Below are 17238 nucleotides of genomic sequence, written 5' to 3'. Positions count from 1 at the left end.
GAAATGAAAAAGGAATACGTATATGTTGATGATAATATGTATATGAATATGTTGATGATGATATGAATATGTTGGTGATAATATGAAAATGTTTCTGATTATGAAAATGTTTATGTTTAAAGTTTATACATCATGAAAATGTTTACGAAAATGGTTATGTCTAAAGTTTATGCATCTTCATGAAAACGATATATTAAGTACAAGTATTTTCACTGTTGTATGTGATCTGTATACGTATTACTTGTTATCAAGATTATGATGTGTTGAGTTTTTAGACTCACTAGGTGTGATTGATGCAGGTGTTTATGATAATAATGTAAATGGAGATCTTGATGGTTGACTTTGCTGGACTGAACGTGCACATAACCCGAGGACCGACGCTAGTTTTCCACACTAGTTATTATTTAAGATTTTAAGTTATGTTAAGAATATTTTTATGACTTTTAATTATTTATGAGTGGTTTTTGAGAGGTTATAGTATGTGCTATTTCCTTTGGTTTTCAAATTATAGTTGGTTGAGTTATTTTAAAATGATGTCAAAAATATTTTATTGTTCGGCCGATGCTATGTGAGGTTTTAAAAAAAATAAAATTTCTAGAACGTTTTAAGAAAACGAATAGCAGACGATTCAAGTTACATTCCTTAACTGATTACGTGTCAAACTATCAGTTTGACACAACCAATGGAACTAGCTGATAGCTCACAACTGATTGCAGTAAGACTGATCAGTTCCAACTGATCATCCAGTTGACTACACATTTCAGTTAGGCAACTAATATATTTTGCATATATTTGGATCAGTTCTATTCAGTCTTCTTGATCAGCTAGTTCAATCTTTAATCGCTCTGTTTGTCAAACTTTCGAAATTAAGTTTCCAACAATTTTTTTCTAACACATGTATGCAAAGTTTCAATTTTCGGACAACTTACAACGACCATATGAAAATTGGCATAACTTCTTGTTCAAGTGTCGAAATGACAAATCGCTTTTTGCATTGCAAACTAGACTCGTAGAGGATTGCAGCGGTATAAAATTTGTAGCCTATTCATGCCCGATAAAAAGAAGTTTATTAGTTGAATACATAGCATATGTGCTACAACAGAAAATGAGCTATGGAGAAAATTGGTTTGTTATCCCCTCTTCTTTTATAAATTTCACAGATATAGGGGGAGAACTCATTTTAAATATTGAGGGGGAGAAATTTTTTTTGTTTAAATTGTTTTTAAAATATGATTTTAAATTCACATAGAAAAGGGAAAAATGTATTAGTTGAAATCTTTATTTATCCAACTTTTGTTATCATAAAAAAAGAAGGAGATTGTTGGGTTTAGAAACTCTAACAATATTGATTTTGATGGTAACAAAAATTGTTATTATGTTTCTAACATATTTACTCAAGTGTAAAGTTGTTAACTTAAGAAGAAAGCTTAAACTCAAATTTAGCCAAACTGATAATCTGGCAAGCTTCGGTATTTTGGGGATATCTCACAACTCCTTAATACAAATGACCAACTGTCAAGACGACTGAATAGAAAACTCTATTTGAGACAAGTCATATTACAAATCAGTTGGAAAAAATCGGAATCCATCTATGGTAAACTGAAGAAGTTCAGTGAACCAGTTGAGCTAATATGCAGCAATCAGTTGAGTTTGAGCAGTTGCGGTATTTTTAATATACCTCTCAGCTCGGTTATTGGAATGAAACGATTCAGCATGCGTTGGAAAGATAAGACAATGATATACAAATCATATTCAGTTTGGCTCGGTTGAACTGAATTGGACCAGTCGAGCAGACCAAAACAAAACTAGACCAGTTGACCAGTTTAGGCTCGGGAAAATGTCCAGCAAGACGAATTTGACTGTTGCACTTTCAGAAATAGTACAGAAACTTTTCAAACGATCATATTCTTGTGTCCAACGTATATATTATTGTTGGGGCCTATAAATACAACACTTTGAAAATTAAACATGAGCTTTTGGAAGGGGATTCAAAGCATGGTCAGTTAGCATGAAGAAATCTGCTAGTTGAAAACACAAGCCATTGTGTGAAAACACATTTGACATGTACACTGTAAAGGAAAAATTACTTATACACAACCACTCACACATATACAAAATAGTTGAACTTCAAAGAATAGATGAGTGAGTCTTCACAAAAAGACGTAAAATAATGTATTTGTAGTCTTAGCATATGAGGCATTAACTATATGTTGATTATGAGGTGTTGCTTGCAATCTTGAGTGTTATGAGCTCTAGTTGAGTGCTGCCCTTCTGGATCGGGTTTGTACAAAGAGTTATATGAATCAAAGTCTTCTAGTGGATTCTTACCAAAGAGAAGAAGTGGTGACATAAGAGTTGCTAATCTCCGAACATCAATAAACAAATTCGTGTCTATTTGTTTATTGCATTTACTTATCATTTTCATTGTTTTAAATATGTATTATTGAAACATTTATTTGTTCTTTAAATATGAAAATATTGCATATCAATTGTTTGATAAAATGGTTCAATCAAAACGTTTTTACTCATTAAGCTTGCAAATATTTTAAATTCGTTACAAAATGTTTAATTGGTTTCTACGAAATATTATTTTAAGTGTCTTCCGCTTGGTTTGAAAATCAAACTCGATCCATCGATATTCATTTTTTTAAGAACAAAGCCATTGTAACTCAACGATTATCTCTCAAATCGATCATATAAAACTTGAAAACAAATACTGAAATGAAAATGATGAACACAATATAGACAAAAAGCTGAAAGCAATAAAATCGAGATTTTGATAAGAATTGTGGAGTGTTTGAGCGAGTTTGTTGATGATCCCTCGATATCTTATCAAATTGCTCCCACGGTTAATTTTTTCCTCTGAGTCTTAGTTAAATTTTTTGGCTGACAATATTGTTTTCCGGGCCAACAATTATCAACAAATAATACATATGCTGGAATATTGAAGTTTCAAGTTTTGGAATAAAAAACAATCATTTAACAAATAAAAGAAATACAAAACAACTAGAAGAGGGTAAATTTTTAAGAAAATAATTTATTTCAGATTTCAAGAGAACATTTTGTTTGTCCAATATTTTTTCCCCTTTTAATTTTTTTTAACTACCGATAATCCTAAACCTATAAAGGATTTATTTTGTCATATTTGTTCTTATATGATTTTTTTACTCCATATTTTGCATTTATTTAGTTTAATTTTATATTGCTTTTAAATTGGACCAAAATGTGGAAAAAAATTAATTTTGGAAACGAACTCAAGAAATTTAATACCACATGGAAAAGACCTCGAAAAAGGTAGAAGAAGCGGACAAGGAGGACTCTCAATAATTAAGAATATAACTAGAAGAGGGTTTTGCCTTATTTTTTTCCCAAGTGATATTACAATACTCCAAAAATAACAAAATATTAAAAAAGAAAATAAAATAAGAAAAAGAATTTTATTCCTCGACGCGTGAACCACTAATTTGAAAAGAAGATTTGCAATTTCTTGGATAAACCCACGCGAGTCCTCAACTTTTGGGTATAAAAAAGATTCTTATCGGACTCTACTTCTGGAATTTTTGGAAATATGTTTCGGCTAACTTGGACATGTTCAGGCCCAGAAGCTGAGATCCAACCTTAACTCACTCAATCACGCCAAGAACCTCTTCTTCTTTGGCGGACACGAAGATGGCGAATTCCTAGCCAGGAGGATTCCCCCCTATGGCGACTTGGCGAAGAAGAAAAAAGTAGGCAGAAGGACGACTCTTTTATTGTACTGAATCAGAGAAAATATGATAGGCTATTGGAATGGGTGTGTAGTACAGCTGTGCATGTTTGATAATATACATCTAAAGTAAAAAATATAAAAAAAAAATAGACAATTAATAATTAATAATAGTAAATAAACAAAAACTAAATATCAAATGCGCTAGGCGGTTGGGAACGCCTAACCTTTTTTAGAACAATGTTCAATACTAAGCAACTTTTATTGCAAACCAATGAGTAACACCGAAACAAACATACCATACCAAGAGAATCCTCTTAAAACGCTAATTAGTGATAAACGCACATCGAAAAAAATTATCAATGAACCAAACATTTAACATTCCCAGAAAGCTTGATTACATCTTCACAACTTCCTTTACTCCCTTCAATCTTTCTTCAAAGCATTTTCACGATAAGGCTAATGCACGATACCTGAGGTGTTATACAATGAGAGTCATTTACTCGTCCACCTTGGAATTTCAATTCAAATACAAGATTATGATCATTCAATATTTTGATGTTCGTACGGTATATCATATAAAGGAAATACCACCTTTAAATCTGAAGCAAGTTACTCCCTTTAAATCTTAGCGGCCAGATCAGGCATTTATTCTCATATACCTATTACGATCAAAAGAGAGAATAAATAATACTGGATACTAATGAGAGCTGATAATCTCAGTTTCACCCCAAAATGCAAAATGGCATATACTATAATATAATTTCTCCTCCTGCGTTTTGGTTAACAAATAAAGGAACCCCAATGAAATGATACCTATATATATTGAGGAGTGCCAATGCCATCTCCTTCGTCGTAATTTATTTTTACAATAAGTGAAAAACAAAATTTTTTGGCGGACTCCGACCAGAATGCACACATTTCCAAACTCCAGGAATGGTGTACGTGATTAAGATCCTCAGCATCAAGATTTTTCAAAGTTTCCTTTTTTTTTTTTGGTGGGGGTAGATGTAATGAATAACTGACAACCTTCCGGAGAAGGGGAAGAAAATACCCACTGCACTATCAGAGGCTAATCTCGAGCTCCTTGGTATTAAATCTGAATGAATGGGTAAAGAGACAGAAAAGACTACGAACCATTCAAGGAAACCAGTAATCTATGACTGCAGGTATTTTAAATCATTCCAAATTTCAATTATAATAGCAGTGGCTAGGAGTTCTCTTCTTGTAATTTTGTTTTTGTACCAACTTGATTCCCTACCCAGGGGTTGTTTCAAGTTGAATACCTCTTTCTTCCAATCAATAAAATCTTCCATCTATTTGTTATCATTACACTGAGATTGTGTTTACGGATGAATGGTGTTCGAATTTTGATTCTAACAGTAACCTGAAAACATGAGCTAATAATTAACAAACTCAAAAGAAAAAGCCAAAAAACAGAGCAAATACCTAAATCGTCTTAGAATGTAGCAGCCCAAAGTGCTCCAGATCAACTGGAAAACGCAAAGGGCCTAAAAGGTCAGCAGCACCAATAGCACAACAAAGAAACTTCCTGAATACCCAACAGATGGACGATATTGACTGAAAACTTTCATGAATCAAAGTGTTTATTGCAACCAGTAAAATCGCTTTGGTTATTTCACTGGTCAAACTTCATCTCAGTATATCTGCAAGCCAAGAACTGCATTGATCAGGATTCATATATAAAAAGTGTAGGAGGTATAGTAATCCCCACTTGCCTGCGAGGATTCTTTTGCCTTTGCCCAGACTCATCATTTGCAAGCTCTGCAGATACTACTTTATTTTCTTTGCTGCAACAACAATTGTCAGGGTTATTGTTTCCCGTTGCATCAATTCATCAAATCACAGTTGTGGCATTAAAACATAGAAAGAATACAAGAACTCCAAACAAGAAAGCTAAAATGCAAAACACCAGAGATAATGAAACAAAATAAAGGAATATGAAATCTAGTAAATATATCACATGAATAGTATCAAGGTGATGCTGGATACAAGCAACAATGGAATTGCATGTGTGGTCCTATCTACCTTGAGGTAGCTGTAATGGTGGACATCTTTCCAGATGGTTGAGTATGATACGAACCATCAGCAGTGATAAATGGAGGGCGATACCGTGCCCCCAATGCTCCAGCAGCACCAGCTATGACAGGTAACCTGGATATCATAGAAACAATAACTAATTGAAACAGTTGTTAAAGAACTGGAATCCCGAAATCCGGATTTCTTACATCATACTGGTATAACTATAAAAAATGTTGACGAAAATAATTTTGGAACCACTAAGCTATCTATCTCGTGGACTTTATAGAGCAAATCTGAATGTACTTAAAAAACTGAATAATCAGCAACTATTACCAAGTCATTTCAGAAGACCCTAATCCAAGTTGTGGTTGACCAACATATCCAGGAAAAGCCATGCCAACTGCAGGAACTCCCATTCCACCGGAATGCTTGCCTCCAAATTGCATGACTGAATCATCCAAGATAATAAACATCAGGAAAAGTAAAACTAATGAAAGAGAGATGCAGCAGACTCATAATCAAATCATTTAGAAAAAAGGGAAAAAGGAAATCTTAAGTTTCTCATGTGAGCACATGTACAAAAATCATCTAAGAATAAAACAGATATGCCTGCAAAGACAACAGCAAGTCTTTCGGGAGTAAATGACAGCTACAATATAAAATAATTGCATATGAATCAAACAAGCTGTTTTATGCACTTGAAATTTAGGAACTGCATTCCTAGATTCACAATAAAATTCCTTCTCTCTCTGGAAGACGCCATAGAGGGTAAATTACCTGGCAGGAAAGATGAAAAGTTTTGATCACCATGAACAGCTCCCAGATTGCCAGAGGCACCTAGGAAACGAGCTCCGCCATACAGAAAGGAACTCCTGCTTTGCACATTGCTTTTTTCTGTTCCTGTAGCAACCAATGGAGTTGTGGATTTACTGTATTCTGAAGGATACTCCAGCTTGCTAGATTCAAGCACAGCCATCTTTGGTGGAGAAGAAGCACGTGAACCACTGGGCACACGTGCAAACTGCTGATCAGGAGTTTGTACAGAAGATTGAGCATGAGACTGACCAGGATATCTGGGAACAGTTTGTAGCTGGCTTTGTGTAGGGACTCTGTTGATTTGGTTATTAGAGTATGTTGGTTGATAGGCCAATTTTGTCGAGGAAGTTTTTCCTCTTCCATGACCCCTTATTTGAGGTTGAGTAGCATTAGTAGAGAGAGAGCTGGACGCCGGCAGATGCATAATGTTTGAAGGCTTCCTTGACGTTGCAGAAAGTGAATCATCAATGGCAAGCTTCTCAACACCAACAGAATCAACTATACTCTTCCCCTTCAGCATTGCAGAAGATTGTGTTACATTAAAACTCTCATCTACGACTGATTGCTGACTATTTCGATTGCTTGTGCCAGCTTGGACATCCCTCTTATGTTCTATTTCATTATGCTTTGTAGAAGAACCAGAGGGATAAAATGGAGGAGAAGCAATGCTCAAATTAGAAGCAAATCCTTGTTTCCTAGGCAGATTCATGCCCATCTCTGCATTTGAAGCCGATTCATTGGTTTTTACAGAAATAACATAGGAAGGCTTCTCAACAGATTTCCTAGATCTACAAATAAAAATTAAACAGCGAATCAGAACATGACCAATACAAAAGGAAAAAAAGCAAGAGAAAAGTAGTTAACTTACTGTTTATTTTGTGTGCGAGATCCCTCATTGTTGTTTTTCAAAGATGGCTGATACCTCCGGGGTCCTCGACCTCTCGTTCTCTTAGGAGCATTATCAAGATTATTATTATTTTGAGAGCTACTGTTAGTGTAATCTTGGGACCTATATCCTCGCGCATACCCAAAGCCTGAGCCTCTATTTCTACCACGACCTCGAAAACTTCCCCTTGATCCCCTCCGCTGAAGATATTAATATGTATAAGCCAGAATGATAAATGTGCACTCAAAATTAGTAGGGCATAAGAAAAATATCCACCTCTTCATAACGCCTTTCAGGAGTAGTTAGCTCCTCAAACATATCATGCCCCCATTTCCTGTTATCTTTAGATTCCCATAGCTTTCTTCCAGCCAGCATTCGCCTAAGTAAAAGAAAATTCAAAATGAGGACTGGTTTCTAAATGAATTTATTTTCCTCTCAATAGAACTTTTTAACACAACTTAGAAACTTTGTTACAGAACATTAGTAAAATTGAATCCAAAATGTTTTCATCCCCTCTCCCAAAGCAGATGGTGGAATATAACTGTATAGCAAGAACCTAAAATCGAATTAGCATATTATTTCAAAGAAAAACTTAAAATGCCATAGCTGCAGCCCTACCAAAGAGACAAACAACATGATATAGAAAGCTTCATTTTAAAAGATAAACTTAATACTGGCCAAAAGACCGCCATTAAGGAACAACAAATATCAGTCATTTTGAACTCCAATAATCCAAACTTTCGACGACCAAACATTGTATCAATTCAACTCAACCCAAAAGCCCAGAAAAGAACTTGATACCTGTTTCTTCCACGAGTGTTGTCTTGGAACCTGTCATCGTGCATGTAAAATGCACCCGCCGTAGGTACTTGCATATGGCTCAATCTCCTTCTTCTCTTCCTCATGCCCACCACCGTCAACACGAATTTCTTTATTAGTCTCAGCCTCATTCTTAACCACTATCTCCTCCCCCATATCTCCGTCAACCCCAGCATCCACCGGCACAACCAACACACTGCCGCCACCAATCTCACTTCCTCTCTCTCCATATTTCGCCTCCTCTATTTCCTCTTCCACATACTCCTCATCCAAATCATAATAATCTTCCTCCTCCAAATCATCCTCATACTCCGCGGCAGCACCTTCTGATTCTCCATCAAATTCATCAACCCTTCGCACAGGCTTCACTCCGCCATCCTCCCCTCCCTCCACCTCCTCCTCATCATCACTAGCTTCCCTCCGCCGCATCTTCAGCGACATCTTCGTCTCCTCCGGATCGCTCTCGTACTCAATGTGCTCCTCCGCCATCACTCCACCACTCATACAAGCCAATCAATTCAATCCCACAGGACCCGAAACATCGAACCCGTTCAAATATTAGGGTTTTGGGTTATCGAATCAAATCAAAAACCCTAAACAACAATATTCCCGGAATTAAAGCTTTGACTCGATTTCAATAACCGATCAGATTAGGTTTTATTTATATATATATATATACACACACACACACAGAGAGAGAGAGACGGGGAAGATGTGATCATGTGATGTGCGTTTGCTAATCAATCCATACAACTAATTTATGGAAATTCAATTTCAATATTTAATGGGTTGAACTTTAAATATGGGCCCTCACTGGAGTTTAGCCCATTATTATTATGGACCTTTTAGATTAGCATGTTATATTTTATAAGATTTGAACTCTCCTTTTTTTAATAAAATAATAAGATTTTGAATACTTTCGTTATGGTCCTAACGAAACATATTCATACCAAAGCTTTCTTAGAAGGGGAAAAAACCTTTAAGATAGAAGATAAAACGAGAGACAAATCGATCAAAGAATGAGCAATATTCTCGAAATTTATATGGGATAGAAGTGAAAATTACAAAGGAGAATTCGGATACAACCAAAAGAGTGAAGTTCATTTTCTCTTGAAAATTTTGATCAACACCTGGGTTTTTTTCTTACCATTTTTATTTCGTGTTCGTGTTGCTAATTTTCAGTTGTAAATTTTCTGGATTTTCTCCTTTTCTTTCTTGTTTCGTGTTTATGAGAACTTTTAGAAAATGCTCACTACTTAATAATTGTGACTAGGGTTATTTGAAACAAAAAAGTTGCAACATTAAATTATTTTTTTTGACAAATTGATTCGTCTAGTTTGAAGTTTGTTGGTTCCCGCAATATTGATTATATAATTGATAAATGTTATTGTTAGCCCAGAATTATGATTGACCCAAGTCTTGAAAACCCAGAAAAACAAAGATCCGTAGAGTTAAAGTACTCGAATGATTTGAGAATCTGACTCGCATTGTTGAAGAAGTTGATCCACGGTCCATGACTAGTGATCGTAGAATTTGGGAGAAACTTCTTGGAGGAATGAACAAGAAAGAGATGCAAATCATCAGAAAGCTCTGCAACAAATCAACAATCAACTTCTATAAAATTATATCAAGATGCTCTCTGCAAAATTTCATTAATCCAAGTTCATCATAGTTCGTTTATTTCTAGTTATCAATAGTATAGTTCCCTTCATTTTTATTTGTAAAGAATAGTGAATTCAATTCATAATAGTGCAATTAATTTTGATGTTTTTCATGAATTTCTCTTCTGCAATTTCCGTCAAATTCCTTATTTAATATCTTTGTTTTGTGGCTAATCGGTAAGTTAGAACTAACAAGAGAATCGGGATCCCATCGCTTGAGCATAGAAGTCGGATTATTCAAAACTTTGGCATGATTCCATTCTTGGAGCGCCCAAAAATTTTTGTGATAAAAAAATTGACACACCCGGTGGGATCCTACTGTCAAGGAAGAGAAGAAACAATGAGAATGATGAAAGGATGCTGCAAAGTCTAGTAGGTTTATGAGCTATTAGAAAGAATGCACTTAGCGGATACTTGGAAAGAAGGATATATGATTTTTGATTTTTCAGATTCATATAATGATATTTCATTAGATGAAAATGTATTTCTCTGGCAGTTTTTGTCGGGAAGATGGAGATCAGATTATGAATATTATTGTAGGAGTTTATTATATCAATGTATAAGATTTAGGAAGTTTGAACTACGTAAACCAACATTTAATCTATGGTTTTTATTTAAAATATGTGTTTAATGATTTTTATGCATTTTGTTGAATGAGTATGGCTTGGATAGATGTTTAATTCATGTTTGTTTTCAAGTTTCATGCATTAGGGTTTTAAGTTGCATTTCGCGCTCGAACGAGTAATGAAGACCAGAGATAATCAGGAAAAATATTTTTATTGAATAATATTTTTAATTATTTAATATATGATGTAATAAAGTATAATTTTTGAAAATAGGCCTTGATTGGGTATTTTTACTCGTCGGGTCAAATTTTTAGCTGGTACGCAAATTTTTTCAATTCGGAGGACTTTTTGAGGGTTCAGGCAATATTTTCAAAAACGTACCTAAACGAAATATTTTTCGGAAGTGTTATTGGGCTTGATGGGTTTATTTTAGTGCTTAGTGAGCCAAAAACCCTTTTATCCATTTAATTTTTAATTAAGGTCCATTAATGCACAAATTTTCTACTTAAACATGACCTAATCTAATAAACATCCTTGGCCGCCCCACTCTCTCATTCAGCAACCTCCACCTTTGAAAATCAGAAGCCACCACCGGTTTATCACTCAAGCTTTCAAGAAAAATTCTTTCTCGCCTCTCCGGTGCGCGTTCTTCGCAAAGACCTTCAAGTTTTCGAGCACGTATATGTTAAGGCACTCCATGTATCTTATTTGTATCATCATTCATATTGTATATATGGTGATATGTGTGCCATGTATGAATATTTCTCGGTCCTTGCATGTTATAACATTTATGCATTCGGTTTGTCATGAAATCCGCATGTTTTGCTTACCATCTCACGTTTTTGTTACCAATGTGCAAGGGGCTGTGAGTAAAGGTACTAGGGGGCTGTACATGTTGAGGAGTATGGTGGCACTAGGCTGGAGACGAGACTTGGTTGTGTATGTTGAAGGCCGAGAGGTTGTAGTGAGGCAGCAAGGGTTTTCTTTTTATCTCCGAGCATTTGGGCGTGCATGGTGTGTCGGCGGTCTTAGGGTTAGTCCAGTGGGGGTAATACGTTGTCGGTAATTGTCCTATGGTGGCTATCTATGGTCCGGCCTTGGTGGTTTTGGGGCATGGGTTGAAGGGTTAGCGCTAAAGTTTCAAGTAGGGTGAAGGGGAGCACGTGCAGTAAAATTCCAGGAACGTTTTGGGGCTGTTCGAGGGCCTTAAGTTGTCTGGTTTATGTGGTTTAGGGGTTGGTAAGGCACGGTTGGGCCACGGTTTATGTTGGGAAAGATTTGGTTAAACTTCGGGTTGATTCGGGTTAAAACTGGGACCCCAGTCCAAGTTTTAAAACGAATCGTATAAGTTTTGAAAATGGCTCGATTTTACGTCTAAGAAATACTTATTATTATGTTTTTAGGTGCTTTAAGGAGTTTTGTTGGATTCGGGTCGAAATTTTGATGTCTAGGGGTAAAATGATAAATTAGGGTTTCTAGGGGAAAAATGATCATTTTGCACTTGGGTTGAGTTTTTAGCCTCGGAAGCGCCCTAAACATGTTTTGACATGTTTTAAATGTTTATGTTATCATGAATATGACTTTTTATGTAAATATGAAAAATACGATGCATGCTTGATTTTAAGAAAAATTGACGTATATGGATGATTTTATTAAGTGAAGAATATGATGACATGTTTCGAAGGATTGGAGTTGGTTGAGACTAATACAATGACACGATGACATGTAAGGCCAGGGTTCAGTGGACGGGTAATGATGTCGCTGATGTCCCCGCCGTCGGATACCACGGTTACACATAGATGGATCCATCGGCTGATACAGTGATACAAAAGTCACAATTAATGAACGTAATTCAAATTAAGAAGACGAAAACGTATATGCTGATGTGATGTTATATGTTATGAAAATATTTATGCTTCGACAAGTTATGATTATGTATACGACTTTTTACGATCATGAAATGTATCATCATTACAGTACTTTTCACTGTTGCCTGTTATGTATAAGTACTTTCTACAACGTTACATGTGTGTTGAGTCTTTAGACTCACTAGGTGTGAATGATACATGTGAGCATATCGATGAGGAGACTGGAGGCGCCGAAGACTGAGTAGACGGGGCTGGATGTGCTCACGCTAACCCAAGGACCTTATTTCTTCCGCACATCATGTTTATGATATAGGAGGGATTTGGATATTTTCATACTCGTCCTATTTTAATGATGTTGGTTATAAGGAGTTTCACAGGTTCCATCTTTGATTTATTTTAAAACGTAATGAAACGTCTACTATTTTAAAAGTGAAAAATTATTATTATTATTTTTTAAAAGCTCTCATTTTTAAATAAACATTTAAATAAATTGCATGCATGCAATCCTACTTAAAAACATCAATTAAAAATTATCATAAACAATTACCACTAAAAATATAGCGGAGTAAAAAAAACGAGTAAAATCCTAACATCAAGCAGTGCAATAAACAACATATAAAATACTCATATCCTCTCTCAATAACATAAAATCATAAATGTGCAGAAAAATCATAAGGTCCTCGGGTCGTGTCGTCCACCAGGTCTGCTGACTCAGAATCCAGCACCTCCAGTTTCCTCGACAGCGAACTCTCCTGCATCACACACGCCTAGTGAGTCCAAAGACTCAACACACCTGTACCATAAATAACAAATACTTATACATAGCACACAACAGTGAAAAATATCATAGTCAACATATCTTTCATGAACTTTAAAAGCTTAATGTAAAAGAGTCAAATGCAATCGTGACGTGACAAAACAGTTCATCGTTAATCATCATTCATCATTCATCATTCATCATTTATCATTTAGCGAATTCAGTTCATTATAGGTGACTATCGTGCATCATCATTTACGATAGATCCATCATACATAGAACCGCGGTACCCTACGGCTGTCGGACATCAGTGACATGATTACCCATCCGCTGTGCCTAGGCCTCATCATCAGCATTTATATATACGTCTTAAACTTTTACATATACTTCGATAATGACAACTAATTCTCATAATTCAAAGAATTAACTTTTACATCACTTATAAAAATCATGCACAAATGCAATTTTTCTTAAATTCAAGAGTGCAACGTATATTTTCATAAAATCTTAAAAATCGTGATCATGATGCTTAAATATTTAAAATATCATAAATTTGTGCTCAGGGCACTGACAGGACCAATATCTCACCCGAGATGCAAAATACCATTTTGTCCCCGGAAACCCAAAAATTATCATTTTTCCCCTGAACTTCTAAAATTGATCTGAAGTTTACCAAACTCCTTAAAATGGACCCTGCGGAAACCCAAAAATTACTATTTTGCCCCTGGACTTTTAAAATTGACCTAAAGCTTACCAAACTCCTTAAAATGTCCCAAAACCTATTTAAAAGCATTTTTAGATTTAAATATCTCAAATATAATATTTGAGACCATTTAAATCTTACTTGATTTTACTCAAACTCACTAGTTTAATAATTATCTCGAATTGGGCTCTACAAGGCCTAATGTTGTTTAATTAATTCAACACTTGAATTAATTTCATTATTTGTAGTTGAATTAATTTATTTTAGTCCATAATAATGTTTATGAAAATCACAATTTTCAAATACATTATTTATTTGGTCAACTTTTAATTTATGAATACTTCCATAAATTAAAAGCTACATTCCCCATAATTCTCTTATAGAAGTCATACTTCTATTTTTCTTTGCTCTTATAAATTCTTTTATAAGCCGTTCAACACCTTGAACTAATTTACTTCTCAACGGGATCTAGAAAGTTAGCACTTGTGTGGCTCTCAATGGTTCATTGATACAACTAGCCGTGAGTTCACATTTTAATGTGATTCGAGACTAAACATGTCCTTATATGAGCATACCCCAATTGCTCCATTCTTAATTATCAACTCCTTGATAATAAGAATGTCAGAACTCAAGTCTGATAATACCTAACCAATCATGTTAAACGCCTAGCAGCATCGCTTACATGATTCACTAGGTATCAAATGATAGTGCCTGCAAGAACCGTTCAATTATGGTTAGCGTACAGTACAGTCCTTTCATCTCATATATCCCGACCGATTCGACAACTATTGGTATATCGAGAGCTGTCAAAGAATCGATACTATGTGTCATGTCATAGTTGCATCGATGGTGTAATCTAAGAAACCCCTTTCTTAATTACCACCATACTCTGATCAGAGATTTCAAACTAAATACACATAGAATATCCATACCCGAAGGTAAGCGATGAATCCCCTACTACAATGCATCGACTCCTATATGTTACGACAAAACACCCAACCTTGCAACCTGATGTCCCCATATGAGTCGGTAAACAAGTCAAAGTGCAATGCTAGCATATAGAGTCTCAATGTTGTCCCGGGTCATAAGGACTAATGGTGTACAACCATAAACTAGGACGTTTTCACTTGATAAGTGAGAACCAGTTGGAAAGTCCTTTATGGAGGGTTGTTCAGTGCACTCTACAAGGAGTACCTATCTGCATGTTCGGACATCACAATGTCCCCTACCAAAGAAACATGGTACTCACATCGCAGATACTAGTCTCAAACTCGAGTGGCCTATATCCTTCTTAGCGGCGGCTGAATCGTCTAGGAACTGTTTAGAATATACAGTATTGCAAATATGAGTTTCATGATACTTATCATATGAGCATCTCATATTCTTTCTACTATTTGTATATTCAAGGACTTTATCTATGCAACTAGCATGGTTATACAGATAAAGATGTGCCAAAACAATAATTTCAAATATTATTTAAATAAAGATTGTTTATACATAGGGTTTCAACATGAACCCTCGGCCAACACTTGGCTCGACGGGCACCTACTCTAACAATCTCCCACTTGCACTAGAGCCAACTGCCCATTTGCTTCAAACCCATCGATTCGCGATGCTTCTTGAATAATAGTCCAGGTAAAGGCTGCGGATCAACCACATTATCTGTGGAGCCGAATTTGTCAATCAACACTTCTCCTCTTTCCACATTCTCTCGGAGGATGTGGTATTTTCTCAATACATGTTTGGATTTTTGATGAGACCTCGGCTTCTTTGCTTGAGCTATAGTTCTCGTGTTGTCACAAAACACCGGGACAGGAGCAACTCCATTAGGAATGACGCCCAACTCTTGGACGAAATTCCTTAACCAAACAGGCTCCTTTGTTGCAGCTGATGCAGCAATGTATTCAACCTCAGTGGTGGAATCCGTAGTACTGTCTTGCTTGAAACTCTTCCAACAGACAGCAGCACCATTGAGCATGAATACAAACCCAGAGGTTGACTTCGAGTCATCGATATCGCTTTGGAAGCTAGAGTCGGTATAGCCTTCCAATTTCAGTTCTCCACCCTCATAGACCAAAAACAACTTATTGGTCCTTCTCAAATACTTGAGGATGTCTTTCATAGCTTTCCAGTGTGGAAGACCAGGGTTCGTTTGATATATACTCACTATACTTAGTGCAAAAGCCACGTCAGGACGTGTAGATATCATCCCATACATGATGCTGCCAATCGCAGATGCATAAGGAATGCTCGTCATCGCCGCTATCTCTGCATCAGTCTTGGGAGACATAGACTTGGATAGGGACACGCCATGACACATTGGTAGATGTCCTCTCTGTGACTCATCCATCGAGAACCGCTTCACGATGGTATCAATGTATGTGGAGTGGGTGAGACCAAGCAATCTTCTTGATCTATCTCTGTATATCTGTATTCCCAATACAAAAGATGATTCACCCAAGTCCTGCATCGAGAACTTACTCGCTAACCATATTTTAGTTGATTGCAACATCCCAATATCATTCTCAATGAGTAGAATATCATCAACATAAAGCACAAGGAATGTCACAGCACTCCCACTGACCTTCTTATACACACAGGGTTCCTCAGGATTTTTAGTAAAACCAAACTCTTTAATTGTACTATCGAATATGAGATTTCAACTCCTAGATGCCTTCTTTAGACCATAAATAGATCTTTGAAGTTTGCATACCATATGCTCACTTCCGACAGATGTAAACCCTTCAGGTTGAGACATGTAAATCTCTTCCTTAATATCCCCATTAATAAAGGTTGTCTTGACATCCATATGTCATATCTCATAGTCATACCATACAGCTATGGCCAGCAATATTCTTATAGACTTGAACATTGCAACTGGAGAAAAGGTTTCCTCAAAGTCAACTCCTTGTCTTTGAGTATATCCTTTTGCTACCAATCACGCCTTGAAGGTCAATACCTTTCCATCCCCCCCAAGTTTCCTCTTGTAAATCCATTTACACCCTATGGGAACAGTTCCCTCATGTGGATCCACAAGATTCCACACTTTGTTCGAATTCATGGAATTCATCTCAGATTCCATAGCTTCAAGCCATTTGGATGAATCAGCATCAGATAACGCTTCTTTGAAGGTTAATGGATAACATCAATGGTTAGGCTCATCATGGCCCTCTTCAAGAAGCAGACCATACCTCATAGGTGGTCTCGAGACTCTCTAGGATCTTCTAGGAGCTTGTGTCTCTTCTCTTGGCTCTTCGGGTGTGGGTTCTTCAATTGTGGGTGTCTCTCGAACCTCTTTGAGTTCTATCATCTCCCTTTTTCTATCCAATAGAAATTTCTTTTTCAAAAAGGTTGCATTCCTAGAAACAAACACTTTTGTTTCTAGGGGATGATAGAAATAATATCCAACTGAA

At 36.1% G+C, this 17238-nt stretch overlaps 1 pseudogene; it reads right to left on the bottom strand.

Annotated features, from left to right (window-relative positions):
• Window positions 1–3949: 3949 nt before the first annotated feature.
• On the bottom strand, window positions 3950–9016 carry LOC142541025 (protein MLN51 homolog; annotated as a pseudogene).
• Window positions 9017–17238: the final 8222 nt, after the last annotated feature.

The sequence above is a fragment of the Primulina tabacum genome, chromosome 3 (assembly GCF_025594145.1).
Source record: "Primulina tabacum isolate GXHZ01 chromosome 3, ASM2559414v2, whole genome shotgun sequence".
NCBI lineage: Eukaryota > Viridiplantae > Streptophyta > Magnoliopsida > Lamiales > Gesneriaceae > Primulina > Primulina tabacum.
This window is presented reverse-complemented; position numbering and strand designations above follow the sequence as displayed.